The sequence below is a fragment of the Elephas maximus genome, chromosome 4, assembly GCF_024166365.1.
Source record: "Elephas maximus indicus isolate mEleMax1 chromosome 4, mEleMax1 primary haplotype, whole genome shotgun sequence".
Lineage (NCBI taxonomy): Eukaryota > Metazoa > Chordata > Mammalia > Proboscidea > Elephantidae > Elephas > Elephas maximus.
The window spans coordinates 141,460,570-141,475,929 of record NC_064822.1 but is presented as its reverse complement, the minus strand read 5'-3'; the positions used below and the strand labels follow the sequence as shown (position 1 = coordinate 141,475,929).

Below are 15,360 nucleotides of genomic sequence, written 5' to 3'. Positions count from 1 at the left end.
AACTTTGAGATCCAATTAAAAAAAATTTTTTTTATATGTGCATTTTTTTCTTTTATTGTACTTTAGATGAAGGTTTACAGAACTAGTTTCTCATTAAACGGTACACATATTGTTTTATGAATTGGTTAAGAACCCCACAACATGTCAACACTGTCCCTTCTCAATCTTAGGGTTCATATTACCAGCTTTCCTGTCCCCTCCTGCCTTCTAGTCCTGCCTAAGGGCTGGTGTGCCCCTTTAGTCTTGTTTTGTTTTATGGGCCTGCCCAATCTTTGGCTGAAGGGTGAACCTCAGAAGTGGCTTCATTACTGAGCTAAAAGGCTGACGAGGGGCCATACTCCCAGGGTTTCTCTAGTCTCTGTCAGGTCAGCAAGTCTGGTCTTTCTTTTTGAGTTAGAATTTTGTTCTACATTTTTCTCCAGCTCTGTCTGGGACTCTTTATTGTGATTCCTGTCACAGCAGTCAGTGGTGGTAGCCAGGCATATCATCTAATTGTACTGGACTCAGTCTGGTGGAGGCTGTAGTGGATGTGGTCCATTAGTCCTTTGGGCAAATCTTTCCCTTGTATCTTTAGCTTTCTTCGTTCTTCCTTGCTCCCAACCTGGTGAGACCAGTGGAGTATCCTGAATGGCCACTCACAGGCTTTTAAGATCCCAAACACTACTCACCACAATAGAATGTAGAACATTTTCTTTATAAACTATGTTATGCCATTAGAGCTAGATGTTCCCTGAGACCATGGTCCTTACAGCCCTCAGCCCAGCAATTCTGTTCCTCAGGGAGTTTGGATGTATCCATGGAGCTTCCATGACCTTGCCATGTACAAGTTGTGCTGGCTTCCCCAGTACTGTCTACTGTCTTATCTTTCACCAGTTACCAAGTATCTATTGTCTATGTAGTGTTTTTTCCATCCGCACCCCTCTCTTCCCTCATAACCACCAAAGATGGTTTCTTTTGTGTGTAAACCTTTTCATGACTCTTTACAGTAATGGCCTCATACAATATTTGTCTTTTTTTGATTGACTTATTTCACTCAGCATAATGCCCTCCAGATTCATCCATGTTATGAGACGCTTCACAGATTCATCGTTGTTCCTTATCGTTGTATAATACTCCATTGTGTGTATGTACCACAGTTTATCCATTCATCTCTTGATGGGTATCTAGGCTGTTTCCATTTTTTTGCTATTGTGAACAATGCTGCAGTGAACATGGATGTGCATATGTCTATTTGTGTGATGACTCATTTCTGTAGGATATATTCACCCCTAGGAGTGGGATTGCTGGATCATATGGTATTTCTATTTCTTGCTTTCTAAGGAAGAGTCATATGGTTTTCCAAAATTGTTGTATCATTTTGCATTCCCACCAGCAGTGCATAAGGGTTCCCATCTCCCTGAAGCCTCTCCAACATTTGTTGTCTCCTGTTTTTTTTATTTGTGCCAGAAATGCTGGGGTGAGACAGTATCTCACTGTGGGTTTGATTTGCAATTCTCTAATGGCTAGTGATCACGAGCATTTCCTCATGTGTCTGTTGGCTGCTTGTACGCCTTCTTTGGCGAAGTATCTATTTTCTTTGCCCGTTTTTTAATTGGATTATTTGTCTTTTTGTTGTAGAGGTGTTGGATTTTCCTGTAGACTTTAGAGATTAGACCTTTGTCTAATTTGTAATAGCCAAATTTTTTTTTCCAGTCTGTAGGTTTTCTTTTTACTTCTTTGGTGAAGTCTTTTGATGAGCATAAGTGTTTAATTTTTAGAAGGTCCCAGTTTTCTAACTTATCTTCTGGAGTTTGTGTGTTGTTGGTTGTGGTTTGTATCTTATTAATGTCCTGTATTAGGGCCTGTAGTGTGGATACTATTTTTTCTTCTATGAACTTCATAGTTTTTGCCTTTATATTTAGATCTTTGATCTATTTTGAATTAGTTTTTGTATATGGTGTGAGGTATGGGTTCTGTTTCACTTTTTTGCAGATGGACATCCAGTTTTGCCAGCACCATTTATTAAAAAGACTGTCTTTTCCCTATTTGATGGACTTTGGGTCCCTGTCAAAGATTAGGTGAGCATAGGTGGTTGGATTTACATCTGGGTTCTCAATTCTGTTCCATCGGTCAATGTATCTGTTGTCGTACCAGTACCAGGCTGTTTTAACTACTGTAGCTGTATAGTAGGTTCTGAGGTCAGATAATGTGAGTCCTCCTACTTTATTTCTCTTCAATGGTGCTTTGCTTTCTGTGGCTTCTTCCCTTTCCATATAAAGTTAATGATAATTTTTTCCATCTCTTTAAAGAATGTTGTTGGTATTTGGATGGGGATTGCATTGTATTTGTAAATCTCTTTGGGTAGAAGTGTCATTTTCACAGTGTTAAGTCTACCTATTCATGAACATGGTATGTTTTTCCATTTATGTAGATCTCTTTTGGTCTCTTATAGTAGTGTTTCGTAGTTTTCTTTGTGTAGGTCTTTTACATCCCTGGTTAGATTTATTCCTAAGTATTTTATTTTTTTAGGGACTATTATAAATGGTATTGTTTTCCTGATTTCCTTTTCGTTGTTCTCTCTATTGATGTTTAGGAATCCAACTGATTTTTGTATGTTTATCTTGTATCCTGATATTCTGCTGACTCTTTGTATTAGTTCCAGTAGTTTTCTCATGGAGTCTTTTGGGTTTTCTATGTATAGTATCATATCATCTGCAAATAGGGAGAGTTTAACTTCTTCATTACCAATTTGGATGCCCTTTCTTTTTCTTGCCTTTTTGATCTAGCTAGGGCTTCCAGCACAATGTTAAATAGGAGTGGTGACAAAGGGCATCCTTGTCTTGTTCCTATTCTCAGGGGGAATGTTTTCAGACTCTCTCCACTAAGAATGATGTTGACCTTTGGTTTTGCATAGGTGCCCTTTATTATGTTGAGAAATTTCCCTTCTATACCTATTTCACTAAGAGCTTTTATCAGGAATGGGTGCTGGACTTTGTTGAATGCCTTTTCTGCATCGATTGAGATGACCATGTGAATCTTTTCTTTTCTTTCATTTATGTGGTAGATTACACTGATTGATTTTCTAAAGTTGAACCATCCTTGCATACCTGGTATGAATCCCACTTGGTCATGGTGTATTATTTTTTTGATATGCTGCTGAATTCTATTGGCTAGAATTTTGTTGACAATTTTTGCATCTATATTCATGAGAGATATTGGTCTGTAATTTACCTTTTTTGTGATGTCTTTGCCTGTTTTTTGGGAAAACCCTGGTGGTGGAGTGGTTAAGTGCTATGGCTTCTAACCAAAAGTTTGAATCTACCAGGCTTCTTGGAAACTCTGTGGGGCAGTTCTACTCTGTCCTATACGGTCACTATGAGTTGGAATCGACTAGACAGCAATGGGTTTGGTTTTTGGTTTTGGTTTTGCCTGGTTTTGGCCAGATCCAAATATTTTCAATATTTGCTCCAATTATTTAGTAATCCCTCTTTTTTAAATTGGTAATGCTAGAACAATATTAATTTTACCTCTTTTGTGGTATGAAATGCATAGTAATTTAACTAGCACATACTGTTCATATTTTCAGATGTGTTAGCCTATATAATCCAATGATATTAACGGAAAGAAACAAAATTAATAACTTGCTTTCATTAAGCCACGCATCATGATATTAGCATGCCTGTCTAACATCATGTCTAATATATCATGTAACTAAATAATAAACTTAAGACATGGTAAAGATAAAAGCATTTTTTGTGCATTTCTAAAGGAAGGTATTTCTGCAGAAATAAGGAATCCATAGACTTGGCACAAAATATTACAAGATAAGATTTGCTAGACTAAGTTAGAAAAAAAAAATGAAACAGTCAAAAAACAGATTTATGAATAAATGTTCAGATTGAATCTGATCAGGTAAGGCAGTTGTGGAGGGAGAGATGAGGATGAATAAACATCATGCAGAAGACAGAGTAGAACTGCCCATAGGGTTTCCAAGGCTGTAATTTTTACGGTAGCAGACTGCTGAATGAAAAACAATGCAGAATTTGACATCTGAAAGAAAGGGATGGCACAGTACTTGTTTCCATAGACAAAAATTGTCTTTGTTTTAACAAAATTGAAGGTAGAAAACAGGGAAATAAGTGACCTGCATTTTTTCAAGATGAACACTTGAGAAGTTTACTCCCTTGACATTGGATGGCCCTTACTTCCAGTTCATTCTGTGTAGGCAGGCTGAGCTCAAGATGGGGTAGTGACTAGAGTATACTGATGACAATCAATTATGTGGCATTTTTTAGGGAGGCAAAGAGAAGTTGTCATAGTGGTGCTAGCAATTATCTTTACCTATAGAGATGTTCAAAAAAAATACTTAAAAAAAAATTTTTTTTATAGAGATGTTCACTAGGACAATCAGAACTTCACTGTATAAACAAGTCAGTGCAACCAGAATGCAGTATAACATTAAAGCTATGATGCCCAAACTTTGGAGCCCTGGTGGCACAGTGGTTAAATGCTATGCCTATTAACCAAAAGGTTGGCATTTCAAGTCCACCAACCACTCCTTGGATAATCCTATGAGGCTGTTTTACAAAAAAAAAAAAAAAAAAAAAATTTTTTTATAGGGTCACTATGAGTTGGAATTGACTTGATGGCAGTGAGTTTTGGGCTTTTTTGGCCCAAACTTATAGGGCCACTATGAGTTGGAATTGACTTGATGGCAATGAGTTTTGGGGTTTTTTGGCCCAAACTTTAGCATGCTTATATATGACTCATCTGGGAGCTTGTAAAAATCATTCCTGGGCTTCATCCTCGAAGGTAGTGATCTACTAGTAAATTTAGGGGGTGTCCCAAAATTCTGCATTTAATAAGCATCTCAGGTGACGTTGATGTTGGTGATCTGTAGAACTCTGCATGGTAATTAAGCACACAGTCTTTTATAAGCCAGGTAGGCTAGGATTCAATCTCATCCATTAGCTTAGAGACCTCAAATTGCCAAGAACTTAACTTGCACATGCTAACGACTAAATCCATTTCAGAGAAGTGAATTTTTAGTTATTATTATCTTCAGGACAGACTATATTGAAACCATCAAGGAAAAATGTTCTAAATCTATATCAAGAGGTGTTATGCTAGAAAACAGCTTTGGAGACTCCAGAAATCTAGAGGCAGAGATACTGGAAACAGAAATCAGACTGCTTTCTCTTCCCAGAGAGGGAAGTGAGCTCCCTTGTGCTGAGTTTACAGAAGAACCTGCAGAGTCTGAAGTTTGCAAATGTTCCCTTAATAGAAGTACATAGGTTATTAGGCTAAACCCCTCTCGAATGGCATTGTATGCCTATGTATTGAAAGACTACTGGCATAGCAAGAAATTGGCTATATTCTGAACGCTAGCAGGGCCTTCTCTGGATGAGGCAAATTCCTGGCAGCTGCGTGCTCCTCAGGGATCCTGGGGGCAAAAGGAAAGCCATATGCTGCCTATCTGTTCCTGCTGTGTTGAGCCAACGTGTTCCCATGAATTTCAGCATACTTGTTAAATAAATCAGGAACTTTCAGCAGATTTGTATGGTCTTCTTCTAACAATCTGTAGCCCACCCGAAATGCTGCATGCATGGCAGCGCTAACTGCAGGTATGCTTTGAGCACAATTTGGAAACTGAGTGGTAGAAACATTGTCACCATACTTGTCGTGCTCCATGACCTGGTTATTCTGTTCACTGAGTTGCCTAGTAGTGACATCATTCTTTCCCCCGGGATAAACCAAAGAATGTGGTCTGTCACAGGGGGAGAACCAGTCAAAACCAGGAAACATCAAGCACTGTAACATGGTCTACAATTTGTTTTAATAGAGGGATATTTCAGTATTTGAAGTCCCTGGGTGGTACAAATGGTTAATGTGCTTGGCTGCTAACCAAAACGTTAGAGGTTTCAGTCTACCCAGAGCTACCTTGTAAGAAAGGCCTGGATATGTACTTTTGGAAAATCAGCCATGAGCTATGGAATACGGTTCTACCTGACACATGGGGTTGCCATGAGTCAAAATCAACATGACAGCAACTGGTTATTTAAATATTTGGTAATAGGTGGAACAGGAAATAATAGGCAAATATGTAACTATTCTCATTTATTGAAAATTACTATTCAAATTCTATATCTATATACAATGAGTACTTAGATAATTATTGATCACGAGGTTTTCAAGTCTAATAGAAAAATGATTATGGAGTAGTCTGTTATATTTATAGGCCTATGAAGAACCAGAAGTTTATTTTGTGCCTCCCTGGGTAGTGCAAATGCCTAAGTTCTTGGCTAGTAAATGAACCTACCCAGAGGCATCTCAGAAGAAAGGCCTGGCAATCTGCTTCTGAAAGGCCACAGCTTTGAAAACCCTGTGGAGCACAGTTCTACTCTGCAACACATGGAGTCACCATGTGTCAGAATTGACAGCAATTTTTTTTTTTAAATCATTATAAAAATATGGGCATTTATTCAATATTATGGTCTAAAATCATTCTTGGAAGAGGAAATTGAAGCAAAGTAGGGAAAGAAGCAGTCCTCTTTTGTGGTCTTTTCAGCATTGTAAAATTCCAGAACTAAAGCTCTCCTCTTACTTGGTCTTTATAACTCTCTGGACTCTCCCATTCTTGCTTTCTCAAGTTCTCAGCTCTCAGTTCTGTCTTTATTCCTATTTTCATATTCAAGCCTTAAATCTTTCGGCCTAAAACTGGGAAAGAAGAATGATGCTGTGAGCGATTTATGAGGGAGGCTCAGGACTAGGAACACAGAAACATTGAATATTGTTTCTGTCATAGAGGGTCATAGAGCTACAAAACATGCTTAGCTAATCCTGGTGAAAGCATGTTATATAAATATAAATCAAATAAGAATTGTGTTTGTATATTCTCATTTAATCCTGTGTAAGTTATTCCCATTTTATAGATGAGTTTAAATAAGTAACTTGTTCATAGTAACAGAGCTGGGGGGTCAGAGGGAGGAGGTGAATGGGAGTGAGAGAGAGAGTGGTCTGTCTGCAAATTAAGAAAGTAAAGTTGTAAACACTGCTAATACTACAACCAGTTGTCATTGAGTCGATTCTGGCCCTTGAAGACCCTAAGTGTTTCAGAATAGAACTGTGCTCCATAAGGTTTTCAAGGCAGTGACCTTTCAAAGCAGATCGCCAGGCCTTTCTTCAAAGGTGCCCCTGGGAGGGTTTGAACCACCAACCTTTGGTTAGTAGCTGAGTGCTTAACCACACAGGGACTCCATGACAGGCATTATTTCATTTGAAAAATGCAGGAAAGTATCTTCCAAAGTTTTATTAAATAGAAATAATGTTCATGCCTCTTTTATTAAGATTGAAAATATAAATTTGATACTGAGAATGTAAGTTAATACTGATAACTTTTCAAAATCTTACCGGAGATTTTATTGGTTTCAGTTTATTTCTCAAGTTCTTAGTGTGAATTATTGCTTTCCGAGCAGGTCTTTTTGTGTACCCCAATAATATTTAGTGAGTTGTGAGATGGAAGTTAAATATTTAAGTGTCAGAGCTTCAGAGGCAAAGTATTTCTCTATTAATCAGTACTAGTGAAAGCTGTGTGAGTTAGAGGCAAGATCAAGGAAATCAATATAAATTATTTATGTTCCTCTTCTTGTCAGGGTGAAATAAATATCTATGAATGACGTGATGGTTAAATCAGTATGTCTTGGGGCTTGAGAAGGGACATGAATATCTATGACCATATTTTTATGCATTATTCCTTGCAGGAGTGGCATAAATATCTGCTAACAACATGACAGCAAACAGATTTGTGCAGGAGAAGAGGAAAGAAAGAAAGAAATATCCAAAACCAATAGAAAACCAGGATCACAAACATGAATACCAACACTAGGAAAGGTCAGCAATAATGAAAAAAAAAAAAAAAAGGTGTTAATATGGTACTGAATATGTAGAGAAGCCAATGACAGAGTGACAGCTAACTTTAATTTTTATTCATCCTAAATCAAAGAATCTGCATTAAAATGTTAATGAAGTACAAACCAAAAATTAACCGGGTTCAAGATCTTATTTTCTACACTGATAGTTTAATTTTCACAGTTTTCAAAGGTACCTTAGAGGCAGCATGGTGATAGGGTAAAAAAATTAATGTTGAAGGGAGACAGTCTGGGTTTTAGGAACAGCTTTTGTCACTTATAATTCTATGATTTGGGAGAGAAATTAATTTTTTCTGAGCCATAGCACTCAAATGTGCATAATGATAGCTACTTAATGAAATAATGGATATAAAGTTCCAAGTTCAAAGAAAAAAAAGTACAGTGGTTACAGCATATCAGCCATTCAATAAATGGTAGACTTAACTGTTCTTATTATTGATGTTTGTGAAGGCAAAGAAATAATATTTTGGACCAAATATTTGATATGACTCACAGAAATGATTACCCACACCTAGCAAATACAGTATAATGGACATGATTTATAATTTTTCTTTCTTCCCATGTAAGTAATACATGCAGAATTAAAACTTGAGAAGAAAATCGATTTTAATACGCACAGAGAGCCCATTTTAAAATTGATCAGATGCCATTATAATTAATGAAAAGCAGAAGAAACATGGTTTTTCTCTATACAGAAGGGACCTTACCTTTATAACGAATTAACCTCTCAGTTTAAGAAACATAATAAATTGTTGACCAGGAAGACATATTACAGCAAAAAAAAAAAAAAAAAAAAGCCTTAGATTACATGTTAAAAAAAAGAAAATTACAGCAGCTACCTTTACCAATAATTCAGTTGTCATTGTCGAAGTATTATACAGTATTAGAAACTATAGAGAATAGCATAATAGTAACACATAGCTAAAAACAATACTTGGAAAATAAAGTTCCATTTGTGATTGGGTGCAACTTTACCGAACATGTTTATATCTAATAACTGAAGTTTGCTGCTAGTCAGGGTTGGCAATGTAGGGTAGTGTAAGAAGATGGCTTTGGGGTCAGCAAATTTGGCTTCCAATGCCAGCCCCACCCCTTGCGAGCTGAGGAATCTTGGACAAATTACTTAACTTCTCCATGCCTTTTTTCCCCTCCTTTGTAAAAATCAGGTATTTAAAGCACCTATATCATACTATTGCAGTGAAGATTAATTAATGCAGTTAGCAGATGCCTAGCTGTTAATAAGAGCTCAGTAAGTGGCAGCTGAAAGGATGTCTACTCTACTACCTGAAATAGTGTATTTTTAAACTAAGTGATGTTACATTTAAATGTTGAATTTAAAAATTCACTACTTTTTTCTAAACATAGATATATTTTCCAGTCTAAGCTGAACTCAACCCAAATCCTTTCTGGCATTCAGGAAATTTCCAGTTAATGTTGTTTTGGGCTGTCCTTCTGGCCTCAGAACAATGACATAACTTGGAGTGAAAGCTTGCCATTTTGATTAGCTTCTCCTAATTAAGACAGCAAAAGCTTTTAACTAGCAGCTTATTTTAATTACTTTTGCTAAGATCTTATTTGTTCAGAAACTCATCTACTACAAAGGGCACCCGAACCCTCCAACCCTTTCATTTCTTCCAAGAGAATAAACACCGTTTTCAGGAGCCCTAGCAGCACTGTGGTTAAGAGCTTGGCTGCTAACTAAAAGGCTGGCAGTTCAAGTCCACCGGCTGCTCCTTGGAAGCCCTGTGGGGCAGTTTACTCTATCCTATAGGGTCATTATGAGTTGGAATTGACTTGACTACAACGAGCTCCAACCCCTGTCTTCTGTTGCCCTAAAGGTAAAGGCCTGGAGTCAGACAAGCTGACATCCCTCTAAGTACCTTTTCTGATCAGAAGATTTCCACGTCGACCAAGGGGATATGTCCATCCAGCTCTTTCACTCTAATCATAGAATGAATTGCTGGATAATTATTTGCTGCTTCCCAAATGGACTGTAATTTCTTCATAGTCTTAAAGTTGTCATCCTTTCCAGGCCTGTGCTAGGTATGTAGTAATGCTCATTGAACCCTTGTTACTTATTTATTAGTCTTCTAAGAAGAGCTTACGATAATTTTGCAATTACAAAGAAATAAAGTTAGAAAAAATCTATAGATTCAAGGGATAAAATGTGATGTAAAAGCATACATATTAAAAACTTTAATGGAAAATAAATGCCAGAGCATTCTAGCACAATCAATGTCTTTGAAAATTCGATTGCTTACTTTCATGAAACCACAATCAAATCTTGTTATGTACCAATCATCAGAGTGTATAAAGTGCAAAATCTTCGTCGTTACCCTGACATTTTCATTTAGCTTCCACTGAATACCTAGTCAATTCTTCTGACATTCAGAAAAATGTTCCTCAGCATTTACCTTTTCATTTTGATGATGCTATACATCCCACAATCAAAAAAAAAAAAAAAAAAAGATCAGGTCTCCTTTTCTTTTATAGTAATTCAAATATGTCTTTGTAAACTGGAATTACTTACATTGATGGGGAAAATGATTTATTATTTTTTTAATACTTCCACATTGCTCAGATAAAGGAAGATATAATTATTCAGTTTGCATATACACAACACCTCAAAAAAAACTTTCACACTTAAAGTGGAGGTAAATTTGGCCTTGACACCCTGCAACAAGGAAAACGGTGTGAGGAATCTGACGTAATATACTGAGTTGCGATGAAATAGAAAGGTGGTCATTTTATTGAAAATTAAAATATTGTGATTTTAGCAACAGAAAATTGCCAGCATGACTGGCACTTCCAGATTCAAGGATATCAGATAATTTCTGATATCTGAAGCCTGCAATCTGTGGACAAGAATGACTTTCAAATCCATAATTCTAGCTAAGCTCTTTCCTCGGTTCAAGTCTGCTCATTGGGGATTTACACTGGATGTCTCTTCAATTTCTAACTTTCTAAAATTGTGCTCGTGATTTTTTCTTCCAAAACTCGTTACTCTGTTTGACTTTCCTATTTCTATCAAAGTTACCATCATGCTCCCAGTCACCCAGATGCAAGATCAGAGTTTAAATGTTTCTGTACTTAAATCGACCTTTGAGTTCTGTGTTTCTTTTTCCTTATTGCCTTTTATACATGTCTTTTTTTCCCATTCAGGCTGATTCCTCCCATGTTTAACCTGTTATCCAGAGCAAAGCTAATATAGATTAATTGTTGTTGTTAGTTGCCATCAAGTCTATTTCAATGCACAGCAACCCCATGTGTGCAGAGTAGAACCGCTCCATAGGGCTTTCAAGACTGTGACTTTTTGGAAGCAGATTGCCAGGCCTATCTTCCACGGTGCCTCTGGGTAGGTTTGAACCACCAAGATTTTGGCTAGTAGTTGAGTGTGTAACCATTTCCACCACCCAGGGACTACTGTGTAGATCAATTAATACCTTTTATTTTGTTTTAGTGCCTCCTCTTTCAAAAGTGTCTCACTTTAATACATAAATTATATAGTCAACAAGTTATAGCTCACTCTGAAAAACCATTCAATTTTAGAAAAAGAACCCTCTCCAGATATGCATAAAATTTCTTCTTTGGTGACTATGACTATATACTCTGGAGTTCCTGCTGAATCTTAGCAAATTTTCCATGCTTTTATGAATAAAGTAAAAAGTGTTTATACAAGGTTTTATCTCTAAACTTTTAATCTAAAAATGTTACTTGAGTTTTGTTTGTGTGTATAATGCTTCCCATCTGGCCATTTGAAGAGGTTTGTACCCACTTACAAAACATTTATTTAAATGTTTGTAATATAGACACATTGAATCATCTTTGGTATAAATTTACATTCCATTCAAAGTCATATGACTTAAATGGTTTTTTTTTTCCATTCATATTTACGTTTAGTACGTTAAAACCCATTCCTCCCTCTCTGGTTATGGTATGCTGCTAACAGGTGTCAGTAAGTCTCTGATATAAACCTCAAAACTTAATGCAAGATTCTCAACCATTCTGCATTCTCATGACATTTTCAAATATTAAATATTTGTTGACACTCATACTTAGTGGGATTAAAATATTCAAACATGATAAATGAGCCAGCAAAGTTTACAGCGTATTTCCTCCCAGAGTACATAATGTTTTTACTTTGAGAAAAGCAGGCATAATCAGTGCACCATTCAATTGGTTTTCCTTCAGCAGTGACTCTTCCTTTCCACCTTGACTGTGTTCTTCTGTAAACTTACGAGGGAAAGCTTCTCCACGGTCTACTAAGTACCTGGTTTCTTGGCTTGACAGGGATCTGTGCCTCTTATCTCTTAGATCAAATTGTAGTCTGTTCGCCTTTGCATCTCATACATAGCCAGTTCTGTTTAATGTTTCATCTGATCAACTTTAAAGTAATAATACGCATATTCAGTTTTAGCAAAAATTAATTTATACTTTGCTAAAATAAAAACAAAGCCAAGCAAAAATTATAAAAAGTTTTTGTGTTAGAACACACTAATTTCTGAGGCCATCTGGTTGACCATGTATTTCTAGAATTTTCTACCAAAGTACCTGTAAAGGTAATGGACAGAGAGGAGAGGCCATCAGGAGAGCCTGAGAGTCATAATTAAGGCCACTGTCCTCTAACATGAAATCATTGAGTTTTGAGCTCTTTTCTAAAAATTAAATATGAACTTTGCATATTATTTCATAATACAGGGCTAAGTCAAAAAGTATTGCTTCTAGGGTTCCAATTCATACATGCACGAGTTTATTCCAAACAAAATGTGTTTAAACATGTCTCTGCCATCAGTAGGTGGCTGCTGTTAGCCTCGTTAGGGTGCCTTAAAAAAAAAAAGGATACTTTTTGTGCCATGGAAAAAAATGATTTTGAGGTCAGGGCTAATATCAAATTTTTAACAAAACTCCAGTGGAGATCTTCCCAAATCAATGAAGCTTAGCAACAAGTTTATGGGAATGCTACCCCACATAAAACAACAGTTTTTAGATGGATCAAGTGTTTTAAGGAAGGTTGGGAAGACCTCAAAGATGAGCAAGAGAGGAAAGACCACTCGGAAGGTTATAGCAAATTTTTTTTTTTTTTTTTTGGATTTCCAAGGGGTAATATTTATAGATTTTCTTGAAGGACATAGGATGATCATTGAGGCTTATTATGAAGAAGTTTTATGAAAATGGAAAACTGCATTGGTGAGAAAAAGGCCAGGAAAGTTGTGCCAAGGAATTTTTTTCCATTATGACAATGTACCTCCTCTTTCTTCAGGGTTAGCAAGGGCTGTCCTATGAGAATTTTGTTGGGAAACCTTATCCCATCCACCCTACAGCCCTGATCTTTCCCATTAAGACTTCTTTTTGTTCCCCAAACTCAAAGAACATTTAAAAGGAGCATGATTGGAGTCCTTGGAGGATACCAAAACTGCCATTTTGATGTAGTGTAAATTGAAGAGTGCAGAATTCTTTGGGGAAGGGTTAGAGAGATGGAAACACCACCTTCAGAAGTATATAGACCTAGATAAAGGATAAGTCAAGAAACAATAGCTTCACATTTTAAAATTTTTGTTTAATAAAGGTTTCTACAATTTCATAGGAATACTTTTTGATTTACCCTTGCATATGCCTAACTTTTGAAACAGAAACACAAAAAATTATCTCCAAATCATTCAATAATACATAATTTCTATAAAAATGTGCTGGAATTATCTTGCAATGTGAGTGCACCATGCTGCAGTCTGCAGAGCATACGCTTAAAACATAAGTGTGCTCAACTGTAATTCGAAAGGTGAGGATCTAAGCATTTTCCTGCCTTGTCTTAAAGTTTAAATCATGATGATTCTGATAACTTAACTCATCATATAACTTCCATCCATCCATCCATCCATCCATCCATCCATCCATCCATCCATCCATCCATCCATCCATCCATCCATCCATCCATCCATCCAACCACCCACCCATCCATCCACCCATTATTTTTCTATCTGATTAGATATTTTACTTCTTAAATGGCTGCATTTCTTAAAGTAATTTATTTTATTTGTTGTTGTTGAGAATATACACAGAAAAAACATACACCAATTCAAGTTTCTACATGTACATTTCAACGACACTGATTATGTTCTTTGAGCTTAAATGGCTGAATTTAAACAATACTGGACAGCCTGTGGGGAAAGTAGGGGTCAACTCCATGCCCCTTCCCGAACATGATGCAACATTCATTCCTAACAAGTGTTACTCTTAATAATTAAAGGCAAGGAAATTGTACTTTTCACTCTGATAGTCTTCTATATCTGTTCAACCAGTAAATGAGGACATCCAGACCATATCTTATTCCAGATCTGAAAATACTTCTTACCAACACCATCTGAGGTGTCCAGATAGACACCTGAAATGAGATCATTTGACACCACATAAATAAAAGTATCCAAATTGGGTATTTTTCTGGAATTATTTAAGTGATAATTCTAGCATATTATAAATACTTTCAATAGTGTCCATACATCTGAATACAAGGATTACTTAATAAAAATAGAAGCTTTTCATTTTACATGTGCCGATATTACTTTTTGCCAGTTCTGATAACTAATCAAGGCTTTGGCCCTTCTAAAAGATAGCATAAGTCTTTAACATTTAGCAAATAATACTGAGTACCTCTTCTGTGTCATACAGTCATGAACAAAATGAAGTACCTGGTCTCATGGAGCTTACACTGTAATGGGCTAGACCGACACTAAACAAACAGATAGTTCAGATAGATGTCAAATGGTGATAAGTCCACTGAAGAAAACAGAGAAATAGCTGGATAAGGGAGACTTACTGCCTATGAGAAAGTTACGAAAGGCCTCTTTGATAAGGTGGTATTGGATCAGAGACTGGAGGGAGATGAAAGTAAGTCATGCAGAGACCTGGAGGCTGTCACTCCAGGAACAGTGAATGTCCCTGATTCAGGAATGTGAGATACCAATTAATGAAGCACATATTAGAGTAGAGGAAAGAATAACATATTTTTCATGTTTAAATTTTGATAAATAAGGTGAGAACTTTGAACATTTCTGTTGCTTTACAGAGTTTGCTAAAGAAGATTGAAGCCCTGCACCAGGAAGAAGAAAAAAATTAAGGAAAACCAAAAACAATTGGTATGTTATTTTCTGCCCTAAGAGTTTTAATATTTTCTACCCTTTTTACCTGCTGGGATAACATGATCTGCTAACCCCCAAGACATGCAACAAAGAAGGCATGAATTACTCCTCAACAGAAATTAAAAAATTTGAGGATGTATATGACAATGCTCTGATCCCTTATGTGTAAGGGCAAAGATTAGAGAAGAAATATCTAACATATTTTCATTTTTTTCTCCTCTCTCAATTCTCTCTACTTCTCCCTCCTTTCTTTCCTGGCTTGCCCAGCCATCTTTTTTTCCTTTCTTTTGCTTCATTTGAAATAAGTCAAATACTTTAAT

At 36.5% G+C, this 15,360-nt stretch overlaps 1 protein-coding gene and 1 long non-coding RNA gene across 7 annotated transcripts in view; one reads left to right on the top strand and one right to left on the bottom strand.

The window, feature by feature from the left end:
- The window catches only part of SYT1 (synaptotagmin 1), a 624,978-nt gene that overhangs the window by 330,737 nt on the left and 278,881 nt on the right, over positions 1-15,360 (bottom strand). The window lies entirely within an intron of this gene.
- LOC126076545 (uncharacterized) overlaps positions 1-15,360 on the top strand; it is a 470,040-nt gene that overhangs the window by 417,279 nt on the left and 37,401 nt on the right. Inside the window, exons 10-12 of the long non-coding RNA XR_007517488.1 lie at positions 7,740-7,869; positions 9,746-9,950; positions 14,968-15,037. This is a non-coding gene — a long non-coding RNA (uncharacterized LOC126076545). The remainder of the gene's footprint in view (positions 1-7,739; positions 7,870-9,745; positions 9,951-14,967; positions 15,038-15,360) is intronic.